General features: G+C 40.9%; 1 protein-coding gene and 1 long non-coding RNA gene across 3 annotated transcripts in view; one reads left to right on the top strand and one right to left on the bottom strand.

Moving 5' to 3' along the window:
- The window catches only part of LOC120374594, a 34162-nt gene extending 28906 nt beyond the window's left edge, over nucleotides 1-5256 (top strand). For both annotated transcript variants that reach the window (XR_005586164.1, XR_005586165.1), the window contains exon 3: nucleotides 5162-5256. This is a non-coding gene — a long non-coding RNA (uncharacterized LOC120374594). The remainder of the gene's footprint in view (nucleotides 1-5161) is intronic.
- LRP1B (LDL receptor related protein 1B) overlaps nucleotides 1-12390 on the bottom strand; it is a 1239928-nt gene that overhangs the window by 591690 nt on the left and 635848 nt on the right. The window lies entirely within an intron of this gene.

Here is a 12390-nt window from a genome sequence, read left to right as displayed (position 1 = left end):
TTGCCCTTATATAAATCCATGGTACGCCCACATCTCAAATACTGTGTACAGATGTGGTCTCCTCACCTCAAAAAAGGTATTCTAGTACTAGAAAAGGTTCAGAAAAGAGCAACTAAAATGATTAGGGGTTTAGAGAGGGTCCCATATGTGGAAAGATTAAAGAGGCTAGGACTCTTCAGTTTGGAAAAGAGGAGACTAAGGGGGGACATGATAGAGGTATATAAAATCATGAGTAATGTTGAGAAAGTGGATAAGGAAAAGTTATTTACTTATTCCCATAATACAAGAACTAGGGGTCACCAAATGAAATTAATAGGCAGCAGGTTTAAAACAAATAAAAGGAAGTTCTTCTTCACGCAGCGCACAGTCAACTTGTGGAACTCCTTACCTGAGGAGGTTGTGAAGGCTAGGACTATAACAATGTTTAAAAGGGGACTGGATAAATTCATGGTGGCTAAGTCCATAAATGGCTATTAGCCAGGATGGGTAAGAATGGTGTCCCTAGCCTCTGTTCGTCAGAGGATGGAGATGGATGGCAGGAGAGAGATCACTTGGGCCTGGTCTACACTAGGAGGCACCATATATCGATTTTAATGGCTCTTTAAACTGTTTCTGTACTCCTCATTAACAAGATATTAACATATCGGATTATGGTTAGTGTGGACGCTGATCGACGGTATTGGCCTCCGGAGCTATCCACAGTGCACCACTGACCGCTCTGGACAGCAATCTGAGCTCGGATGCAGTGGCCAGGTAGACAGGTTTGAATATTTCCTGTTTGCCCAGCGTGGAGCTCCGATCAGCACGGGTGGCGATGCAGTTAAAAATCAAAATAAAGAAAGAGCTCCCGCATGGACCATGCGGATGTGATGCAGGCAAATCTGTTCTATCAGCGCATTCAAAATCATTTTTAAAAATCTCCAGACAGACGCCATAGCAGGGGCTCAGCGCACTGCTGCGTGACAAACGAACGAAAGCCCAAGAATCAAATGGACGCTCATGGACTGGAGGACTCAAGCTATCCCACAGTTCCTGCAGTCTCCGAAAAGTATTTGCATTCTTGGCTGAGCTCCAAATGCTTCTAGGGTCAAACACAGTGTATCCCCTACCCACCCCAGAAGTGAAAGGGAAAACAATCCTCTCTTGACTCTAACATGTCACCCTATCTTTACTGAATGCTGCAGATAGACCCGATGCTGCAGCACTGGTGGCTGATGGTGCAATAAGACTGGTACATCATCAGCCTATTGGCAAAAGGGCAGTGCAAAAGGACTGGTAACCATGATGACCAGCATCTGTTAGGTCGATCAAGGGTGCCTGGTCCTAATTTTTCATGGTAGATGGTGCAGTATGGCTGATAACCATCATCGTCATAGAAACAGGGGGCTGAGCTCCATCAGCCCCCACCCTTCATGTGTAAAGAAAAGATTCAAGTGCCCTGAACTAGCAGAGGGATGCTGGGCTCCTCTCCTACACACTCCTTACTGTCCTGTCTGGACTATCATAGCAGCTGGAGGCTGCCTTCCACTCATATCTCACTAACAAATCACTGTGTCTTATTCCTGCATTCTTTATTACTTCATCACACAAGTGGGGACAATGCTATGGTAGCCCAGGAAGGCTGAGGGAAGAACGGAATCAACAGGTGGGGTTGTTGCAGGAGCACCCCCTGTGAATAGAATACAGCTCATAATTTCTGCAGGATCTGACACAGAGCAGCTGTGCTCTCTGGTTCTCTGATACAGTGGTTCTCTAGTACACTTGCCCATATTCTAGGCAGGACTAGGGACTTGCCCATATTCTAGGACTTGCCCATATTCTAGGCAGGACTGATTCTATTTTTAGATACCAAAAGGAGGGATTGACTCAGGAGTCATTCTGGCTAAGAGCAGCCAGGGGCACTTATGACAGCACAAATGGAACAGTGCAAAAGGACTGGTAGCCACAATCATCTTATTACCAATTTATGGTATGGTAGATGGTGCAATATGGCTGATAACCATCCCTGCTATCATGCAAAAGCAAAAGCATGCTGCTGTGTAGTGCTGCTGAATCGCCTCTGTGCATCTAGTCCACATACGGTGACAGTCACAAAGGCTACACAGGCTCCATGATTGCCATGCTATGGCATCTGCCAGGGCAATCCAGGGAAAAAAGGCATGAAATGCTTGTCTGCCGTTGCTTTCCCAGCGGAAGGAGTGACTGACGACATTTACCCAGAACCACCCGCGACAATGAATTTCTCAAGGGAGGCTGCGGGAACTATGGGATAGCTTAGCTACCACAGTGCAATGCTCCAGAAATCGACGCTAGCCTCGGACCGTGGACGCACACCACCGATTTAATGTGTTTAGTGTTTTATAAAATCTGTTTTACAAAACCGGTTTATACTTGATCATTGCCTGTTAGGTTCACTCCCTCAGGGGCACCTGGCATTGGCCACTGTCGGTAGACAGATACTGGGCTAGATGGACCTTTGGTCTGACCCGGTACGGCCTTTCTTATGTTCTTATGTTTATGTTCTTAATCCATGTAGCCAGTTGGTGGCTGGTTAGTTCAGGATGGGTGTTCAGGATGGGTTAGTTCAGGATGGGTGTAGGAGTGTAGGAGTACTGGTACACCAAGAGGTGTTTTAGTCTTTGTGGATTTGCACTGTGCTAGAATTAGGGTGACCAGACAGCAAGTGTGAAAAATCAGGACAGAGGGTGGGGGGTAATAGGAGCCTATATAAGAAAAAGCCCCAAATATCAGGATTGTCCCTATAAAATCGGGACATCTGGTCACCCTAGCTAGAATCCACTGATCACATCCCCAATAAACTCACTTTCTCCAACTCCCTAGTGCAGTGTGGGAAATATCACCACTGTGGCCTCCTCCACAATGCACAGGTGATCAGAAGTCTCCCGATGTAGGTTCTTCACAGTTTCGTCCATAAACACAGTGTTGTTGCTGACTCTGGCTGGTGCACACACCCATTTAGGATTTGGCTCTTGGAGCCAGATTTACAAAGATATTTAGTCAATAGGAGTTAGAAGCCTAACCTGCTTGGGTGTTTCTGCAAACTTCACTAGGCACTATCAGCACTTTTAGGTTCCAAAAAATTCCTTTATAAATCTGGACCTTGTTTTTTTTATATTTTAAATGTGAGAGGGTACGTCTACACTACGGGATTATTCCAATTTTACATAAACCGGTTTTGTAAAACAGATTGTATAAAGTCGAGTGCACGCGGCCACACTAAGCACATTAATTCAGCAGTGTGCGTCCATGTACCGAGGCTAGTGTCGATTTCCAGAGCATTGCACTGTGGGTAGCTATCCCGTAGCTATCCCATAGTTCCCGCAGTCTCCCCTGCCCATTGGAATTCTGGGTTGAGATCCCAATGCAAAAACAGTGTCACGGGTGATTCTGGGTAAATGTCGTCACTCATTTCGTCTTCTGTAACGGAGCTCTGATACAACAGATTTGTCTCCCCATACAGCGATCAGATCCAGTACCTCCCATATGGTCCATGCTGGAGCTCTTTTTAGATTTGGGACTGCATCGCCACCTGTGCTGATCAGAACTCCACGCTGGGCAAACGGGAAATTAAATTCAAAAGTTTGCGGGGCTTTTCCTGTCTACCTGGCCAGTGCATCTGAGTTCAGATGGCTTTCCAGAGCGGTCACAATGGTGCACTGTGGGATAGCTCCCAGAGGCCAATACTGTCGATTTGCGGCCACACTAACCCTAATCTGACATGGCAATACTGATTTCAGCGCTACTCCTCTCGTCGGGGAGGAGTACAGAAACCGGTTTAAAGAGCCCTTTATATTGATATAAAGGGCCTCATTGTGTGGACAGGTGCAGGGTTAAATCAGTAGAACGCTGCTAATTTCGGTTTAAACGCGTAGTGTAGACCAGGCCAGAGAGACATAGCGAGAAGCACATGCTCAAGAAAGAGAAGAATTAATAGAAATGACTTTTTCCTTCAAGGGCTGGTCCCTATGGGTATTTCTTATGTAGGCAGGGTCAGCATAAAGAAAGGGTGTGTATGCATTTTTCCACTTAGAGTTGCCTCCATTCCTTAGCCCTGATGGTCCTTTATTTTCCTTGTTTTAACCTATTCCCTTCTTCAGAAGACTGTTAGTTGTCTGAACTATTTCATGGTATTCTGATATGGACAAATGTCCCCAATTTTTATTTAACATAGGCAGAGTTAAACTCGGGTCTCTATTACACATAAACTTCTTACTTTTCATCAATTCCATTTCCCAGACATACATTAATAATGTTGCATTTTTAAAATTATAATTTATATCAACTCATTTTATTCCATTTACAGTTACAATAAAGAATGCAAAAGGCAGTGTTGTGTGCAATATGAATTTATTTTAATATTTCTATATTATTATTAAAAATAAATTATAAAAATGGTTCTCTTGCCTTGGTATTTTATGACCTATAGCAGATTAAATGTCAGCAATAGCTGGCATTTGAGAACCTGTCTCATCCGTCTCATACAGAAAATGCTACAATAAACATCATTATAAAGGATTATATTAAACTAATCACAAATCTGCAATTCACAAGCTTTTGGAATCTCAAGACTCTTTCATCATATGCAGAATTGAAGAAAAGGTGAGATCACACCTGGAGATGCAGTCTTTCAATCTCAAAAGCTTGTGATCCTAGTTTATAAAATTGATACATTAAAGGTTTTAACCCAAAGTACCAACAGTTAGTAGTTAACAACATGGATAGGAAAATAATAATCCTTGTGTTAAACAGCATTATTGCCACCTAGCTGCTCATTGGGATCTTCATTCACTTGATATAATCAGGGGTCTTGAAGATGCAGTGGATCTTAGATACTGGCTCTGGTGCAGGACAACTAATTTAGCAGAAATAATCGCTTAACACTCAAGTGCAGGCCTTTTCTATGTTGGTAAACTTGCACAAGTGTAACATTGATTTAGCTGCACCCGCACAAACACATAATATACACACACATTGAAACTGGTTTAAGTTGCGCTTTAACTGATGTAGCGCAAAGCAGTACATAAAAATGTACCTATCTATCTACAGACAGACAACAATGGGTGATGTTATGTGTGTCCCATGCAAATGAGCTTATCGTCATTCTCACAATTTCATTGTGGTTTCATGATATATTTTGCAGGTCAGGGAATTACTCCAACCTATGAAGTGACCCATCTGTGTTCAGGGATGAGAAGAAAATTTTGGCACTCCATATTTCCAAGAGCAAAAATATTATGGAACAGGTGGTAGCATGTGTGGAAACTGAAATAAAAAGAAAGGTTATTACCTAATTATAACTAGATTTTCTCAAGATGTATGGTTCCTGTAAGTATTCACTGTGGGTACACATGTGCTCTGTATGCCTGGGACCAGAAACTCTTCAATAGCAGTGTCTGTTGATTCCCCCCTGTGACTTGCGTCTCCTGTGCTTTCAGCCAAGGGCACAAAGAGTGGCCCAGATCAACCACCTCTCTCCAATTCAATTTCTACTGTGAATCCCAAAAGGACTCACGCAAGGGCAGATCTTGAATATTCACATGGATCATACATCTCAACTCCAGTATTTACATGGTCAGTAACCTTTCTTTTTTCTTCAAGTGCTGGTTCCTAAGGGTATTCCTTATGGGTGACTCCCAAGCAGTGCTCACCAAGGAAGAGGGTGCAAGGAAGTACGCTGAACCACAGAGTGGAGCATCACTGAGCTGATGGAGGCATCTGCAGCCAAAGCTTGGACCAGAGCATAATACCAGGTGAAGATGCGTACGGAGCCTCAAGTGGCTGATCTGCATATCTCCAAGAGGGGGATTCCCTGTAAGGAGGCTGCTGATGCCACTCGGGCTCTTGTAGAGTGGGTTTGGTGAGGAGGTGCTTTCATAAGATCATAGCAAAGAATGATACAAGAAGAAAGCCACTTAGAGAGCCTTTGGAAAGACAGAGGTTTCCCCTTCCTTCTTTCAGCAATAGTGACAAACAACCATGGGGACTTTTGAAAGGGTGCTATTATGTGCAAGTAGAAAACAAACTATATATGTCCATGGAACGGAGTCTTGTCTCCTCTGTGCTGTGGTGAAGCTTAAGATAAAACACTGAAATGTGAACAATCTGGCTAAAGTGGAACTCAGAAGGCACTTGTGGTATGAACTTTGGATGTAGTTGCAAAGAAACCTTGTCCTTGTAAATAAATGTGTAAGGAAGGTCCATCATAAGGTTCCCAATCTCTCCAACTCCTCTAGCAGAAGTAATTGCTTTTACGAAGGAGACTTCCAAAGAAAGGTGCACAGCTCAAAACTCCGATGGGCTATGTATCCTGGACTCCTGAAGAGAAAGGAGTCTTGGGCTGGACGGTCATTGAATGCACTCCCCTATTCCAGCATACTCTGAGGTATCCATGGAAACCAAAACTGTCTGGGCCAGTTGGGAGTGCTGAGGATGACTCATGCCCTGTCTTTATAAATCTTCCGTAAAACCCAAGGTAGGTGCAGTAAGTGAGGAAAGGAATAGATAAACTCAGGACTGTGACGGAGTGCAACACATGATGGTGGCCCCTCCTGCTGACTGTCTTGGGGATTAGCTCCATAGGTCGGTACATCCTCTCCCAATGGTGCCTCCCTGCCATCACATCTGAGCCTGGACCCACATCACTCCAAGGACCATGGCATCCTTTATATGACTCAGCCCTCTGGCTATGTCACAATCTGTGCTCCCCCCTTCCGGGGCCATCCAGTCCTCCCTCCTTTAGCTCCAGGGAGGAACTGACCCTACTCTGCCCTGCGGCTCTTTTTATATGGGCCTGCTGAGCCCAGATTGGCTGCTCCTCACAGCCCCTCCCCTATTGGCTGGTTCCCACACAGCCTCTCAAGGGGTTTATTAACCTCTCTGTCATGCCAGTATGGAGAGGATGCCCCATCACAAGGACAAAGGTAATTTTTACTACAGTATTAGATTTCAGACTGAGACAATATAATACTTTGGTTAGATATTCTAAAAAATATCTCCTCTTTCCCAAATGAAAGTATTGCTCTCAGTATTTCTAGCTGTAGACTACACATTTTGCTCAGAAAACAGATTTTCCATCTCCCTCAGTTTAAATTTTGGAGTATTCCTTTATCAAGTATTGTTTCAGTTTTCAGTGGTTTTATACGTTACTCTATAAAAAAAAGTCACATTGTATATATCTGTACTAAAATATGTTGCAAAGTTAAAACGCTGCACTATTTACAACTCACTTCAGTGTCTAAGATGCTAAATAAGATATAAAAGTTATGTTAACACTTAATAGTAATTTGACAACTTCCTGTCAAAGCTAGAAGAATCTATAGTCAAATCTGGTTTGCTTTCAGAAGATTGCAATTGTGTCTTTCCCGCCAATTTGCTGCAGAAATTAAAAGCTTCTTGGATAGCAGTTATTAAGCCACATATTTAAAGCAATACAGTATTGTTACAAATTAGATAAATCATAAATCAAATATGGGTTGCTGAATAAATGTAGTTGGGCCTACTCACTAAACCACTTTAATGAACACTGACATATTAACAAAGAAAAGCACCTTTTTTGTGTAGGCATGAACAATGATTTGACAGACATAAAAATAAATGAGGATATGTGCAATTCACTCATGCTTTAGTAATTTGTAAATGATGATGTTTCTACTTCCCCCCTGGAAAACATCCAGTACTTTATATTTCCACTTTTTTATTATTTTCCTAAAAGAAGAATGACAACTGCTCATTATCCTTCCTTTATACAGAAAAAAATATTATTTTAAATTAAATTAAATATTAGTGGGGATTGGTTTTAGCTGAAATTATACCTATCTCAGCAAATTGGCATTGATATTAATGTCATCAAAGAATGAGTAGTAAGTTAAGTTTCATTCGTGGAATTCATGATAAACTGAATGTATGATAAGTTTAATAAGGTAATTGCCCCTCAGGGAGGAAGGAAAATATTATTTTTCCTCATTGCTCAGATTAAGATACAGTAAATGCAGTCTGGGAGTAGAATTGATAGAATTAGAACGCGTCAAATTGTTGCAAATAATTTATGTGATCAACATATATCTTTTTTCTGTCCAAAAGTAATCCTAGAACAGGTCATGATTACGATTTTTGTTGTTGTTGTTGTTATTTGCAATTCTCCATAAATAGTTTTGGACATCAAAATTTTATTCTGTGGTTTGTTTGTGAACAAATATTTAATATCAGTGACAGAACTGATCACCTACTTTACCTGGTTTCTGTTCCCTTATTTAAAAATAGACCCATCCCCCATTTCTATCAGTTATTCACAAACATTTGTAATCATTTCATGAATTTGTTGCATAAATGAAAGTTTTTCAAAATGGCCATGACAGCACTTCCAGATTAAGTATTCTTGCAACTATATTGGCGCTGGGTATCTCAAATATTTTGCTTTCCAAAAACATTCTTAGAAATACAAACCCTTAGCTAAATATTTGCAAATAAATCAATAAGAGTGGTCACAAATATCAGCAAACCAAATTGGTACATTTTATTCATATAATATCTGAGCATAACTATATTGCTGTGTTTCCTCACCTTTAGCCAGAATTATGTAATGTCAAAGGTGTATATACTTTACCATTGTTTTTTTCTGAACCCTGCTAGAGAGCATTTTAATACTCTGACTTAATGAATGTATCTTTCAATAAATATTTAATTATTTTCAGAATTTAAGGGATTTTTCCAGCTGAAATTATATTTGTCCTTTTGAGAGTGTCAACAAAGTAGTGGATAAAGGAAAACAGTTTGACATATTTTATTGGGAGTTTCAAAAAAATCTTTGATAAGGTCCTTCTAAAGAGCTATATAAGGAAGCTAAATAGTCATGGGGTAAGTAGTAAAGTTCTATCAGTTCTGCACACCCACCTAGAATATGGAGCCAGAACCTGGCCTCCACTATGACCGCTTTGTGCCGCTATAATGACAGTTTAACCAGTCAGTTGAATAGTCCCTGAACATAAAGGAATCCCAAGAGGCATAGAACCAGCATGTAGAATCTACATCACCTCCCAGCACTGGCTGGAATGTTGGGGTATGGCTTGGAGGTTGGTGCAACTCATGCAACTTAAGAGTAGCCCAGAAGTTGCGCTAAGTTGCACAGGCGGTAGAGTTACCCCCATGACAGTTCAGGATCAAGAAGCCACAAACACAGCTTACAGACAGTGTTGCTCTCCCTCATTCTCAGGTATGATAAGAGTTCATTTGCATGTGGTGACTGAGCCCACAGTTCTGGTCACACTATCTCAGAAAATATGTGGCAGGAATTTAACAGGCCTGAAATGGGCAAAGAAAATAAGCAGAGGTATGGAAAGACTTGCATAAGATGATAGTCTTTCGAGTCTGTGACTGTTCAATTTAGAGAGGAAACAAATAAAAAGGGAGCTGAGAGCCATTATAGGTCTGATAACATTATTTTTTCTCTGAGAAGGACCCCGTGGGAAAAAAAACAACAACCATTATATAATCATGTAATTAAACACTGGATCATAATACATTTGAATACAGACACCCAGTATGCAAATTTTAGCCTGAATGTAACAAAGTTATAAGAAACTGAAAACAGTGACAGGCAACCTTAGTAATAGATGGCACTACCAACCGTATAACGTACTCATATACGCACACCTCTGCTCTTGGAGAATAGGCCAAGACTTGGGTAGACACATGAAGCTTTTTCAGTCCTCACATGGCTATTTCTGAGGTGGAAGCCCATCCCCTGGAAAGGTTGCAGCTTCCATGGCTATGTATCCAGTCAGACCAACAGATGCAAACATGGATTTTGTGTGGATTATCATCATAGTTTAATATTTCGTGTTCTTAATGCTTTGGAAGAAACCCAAGGAGACATAGTCCCTGCACTGTAGAGCTTATAATCGGGCCCACTGAGAAAAAATTGGGGCCCTCAGACATTGTATTCACTGGAACCTCATTTCACTTTATTTACATAGACATTACAGATGTTTTGGCGGGTGTGGGAGGAGAGGGGAAGGAGGCTGAGCTTGTGGCCCGGTACAATTGTCCCCCCGCTTTTACTCCCTCTTATCCGCCTTGCTAACAATCTATATACACAGATGGTACAAATCAAACACAGAATGAAGTGGGAAAATTGGAGATGGAACTATTTTTGTAGGGTTTTTTTTGTTTGTTTCTGTTAATTAAATGGGTGGCAATTGGGTTTTTATTTATTTAGTCTTATAGAGATCTGCATATGAAGTGGGTTTTAGAGGGAAAAAAATCAGGTTTACGGAATGATTATGAATAAAAACACAACTGGATAGGTCTGTATTTATCAGAATGAAAGGATAACCTACAGCATGATATTGCATAACTTCTTTGAACTCAGACTTCAAATCCAGATTTACTCATTCATCAAACTTTAAAATGTATGAGACTGTGTGAAGCTAAGGCACAAGGCAAGGCCACAGCCCCCACTCCTTCCACACCATCTAGCAGAGCTGAGCAGGTTTGTAGAGGGTATAAAAGCACCACATTCCAGATGTTCTTGGAAGCTCTGGGAGTATCATGCTTGTTGCAGTATTATCAATGTCAGCTTTACTGTATTCATTTGAGGATGGTGGCAGTATGTACATTAAACTGCTTTAACTTTGTGCATGATAACAAAGTTATCTGATGACACAAAGATCTGATGACAATATGCTCAACACCAAAATTATCCTAACTCATTTCAAGAAAGAAAACAATTACCAAAACAACAATGTAGACAGGAGGTTGTAGCTCCACATTCTATATGCCTGAGAGGCTTGTGGAACAACAGAAATCCTTACATGCCTACACTGGTAAAAACAGAAAGATTAGAAAGCCAGATGTTGCCCTCACCTCCACCTAAAGGAATCTTGCTGCTAGTTTAGTTAACATCCTCTTCCCGTTTAAACTGGCCACATGGGAAATCAGCAGTGACAATATGAGTGTGAGCCTTATGCTGTCTTGGATATGCATCTCTTGCATGGAAGAAGGAAAAGTAGATGTGAAACCAAAGGAGATACTTTTTGCAGTATCTCAGCAGTCCTGAAAGCTCAGAATGAAAAGGATAGGTTTTTTTAAAATATAATTAAAATGAATTCAGCACGACAGACAAGAGATTAAAATTTTCCATATCCCAAGACAAGCTTCCCTACACTTCTTTGCTAATACAACTCTCACCTAAGCTGCAGAGAACACTTCCATGGGTGAGAGTGTATTTTAACCTTCACATCCATTTGGTCTTTGACTTCTCTGTTGAGATTTGTAACAAAGACACAAATTAATCTCTGCTGTAGTGATGATTTTTGTGCTGTGGATATACTTTATGAATTGGAGTGAAGTCACCAACTCACTTCAGTGTAGGGCACCGAACAACTGTCAACTAATAACAGCTCACTACCACTAGCAAACTTGATTGGATTTGAAATATTAACCTGGTTTTTGACTGCTATTACTACAGCTGCTGATTATCCAAAAGAAAGAAGTATGACCCTTGCATGACCCTTGTTTCAAGCACAAGAAGTAACCCAAAATAGTCACAGTTCTTTGCTGAGTTCATACATAGAATGTTAGAGACCATAGAAACATAGAAATGCAAGGCTGGAAGGGACCTTGAGAGGTCATCTAGTCCTGTCCCCTGTGCTGAGGCAGCATGAAGTGAACCTAGATCATCCCTGACAGGTATTTTTCCAGCCTGTTCTTAAAAATACAATGATGGGGATTCCACAATGTCTCTTTGAAGATTATGCCAGAGCTTAACTACCCTTACAATTAGAAAGCTTTTCCTCACATCTAACCTAAATATCCCTTGCTGCAGAATAAGCCCATTACTTCCTGACCTACGTTAAGCAGACATGGAGAACAACTGATCACCATGTTCCTGCTTTCCTTTTCCTCCTGCTCATCTTCCCTTTCACACATGGCACCTCTAAGTAATTAGAATACCCTCCAGCATCATGAAGAAATACAAGAGAGTATATTGAAACAGTTATATTGATATTACCACTAGCAAAAAACGGTAGGCAACAGATAGGTTTGTGACTGATAAGTAAGTAATAATGACAGACATATTGGTCCTGATAATATAAGAATAGAAAAATGCATCCTCCCACACTCAAATTGAACCAAATTCTGAACATTTTCTGATATACAAACATTTCCAGATAAGTTCAGTTAAGTTTAAACATTAAAACTTGCCTTTAATGACATTTCTGGAGTTTTTGTGGCTTGCCCAGCATTAGTAAAGACTCTTGCTCCTCTATTGTGAAAAGAGAGAGTCCGATCCTATTTAATAGCTCTTTTATACTCAAATGATCCCAATAATACCTGAAGTTGTTTCATTGTAAGACCACTCTCTTTCTATGA

The sequence above is a fragment of the Mauremys reevesii genome, linkage group 11 (genome assembly GCF_016161935.1).
Source record: "Mauremys reevesii isolate NIE-2019 linkage group 11, ASM1616193v1, whole genome shotgun sequence".
Taxonomy (NCBI): domain Eukaryota; kingdom Metazoa; phylum Chordata; order Testudines; family Geoemydidae; genus Mauremys; species Mauremys reevesii.
Note: the sequence above shows the minus strand (reverse complement) of the source record. Positions and strands in the feature narration are given on the sequence as shown.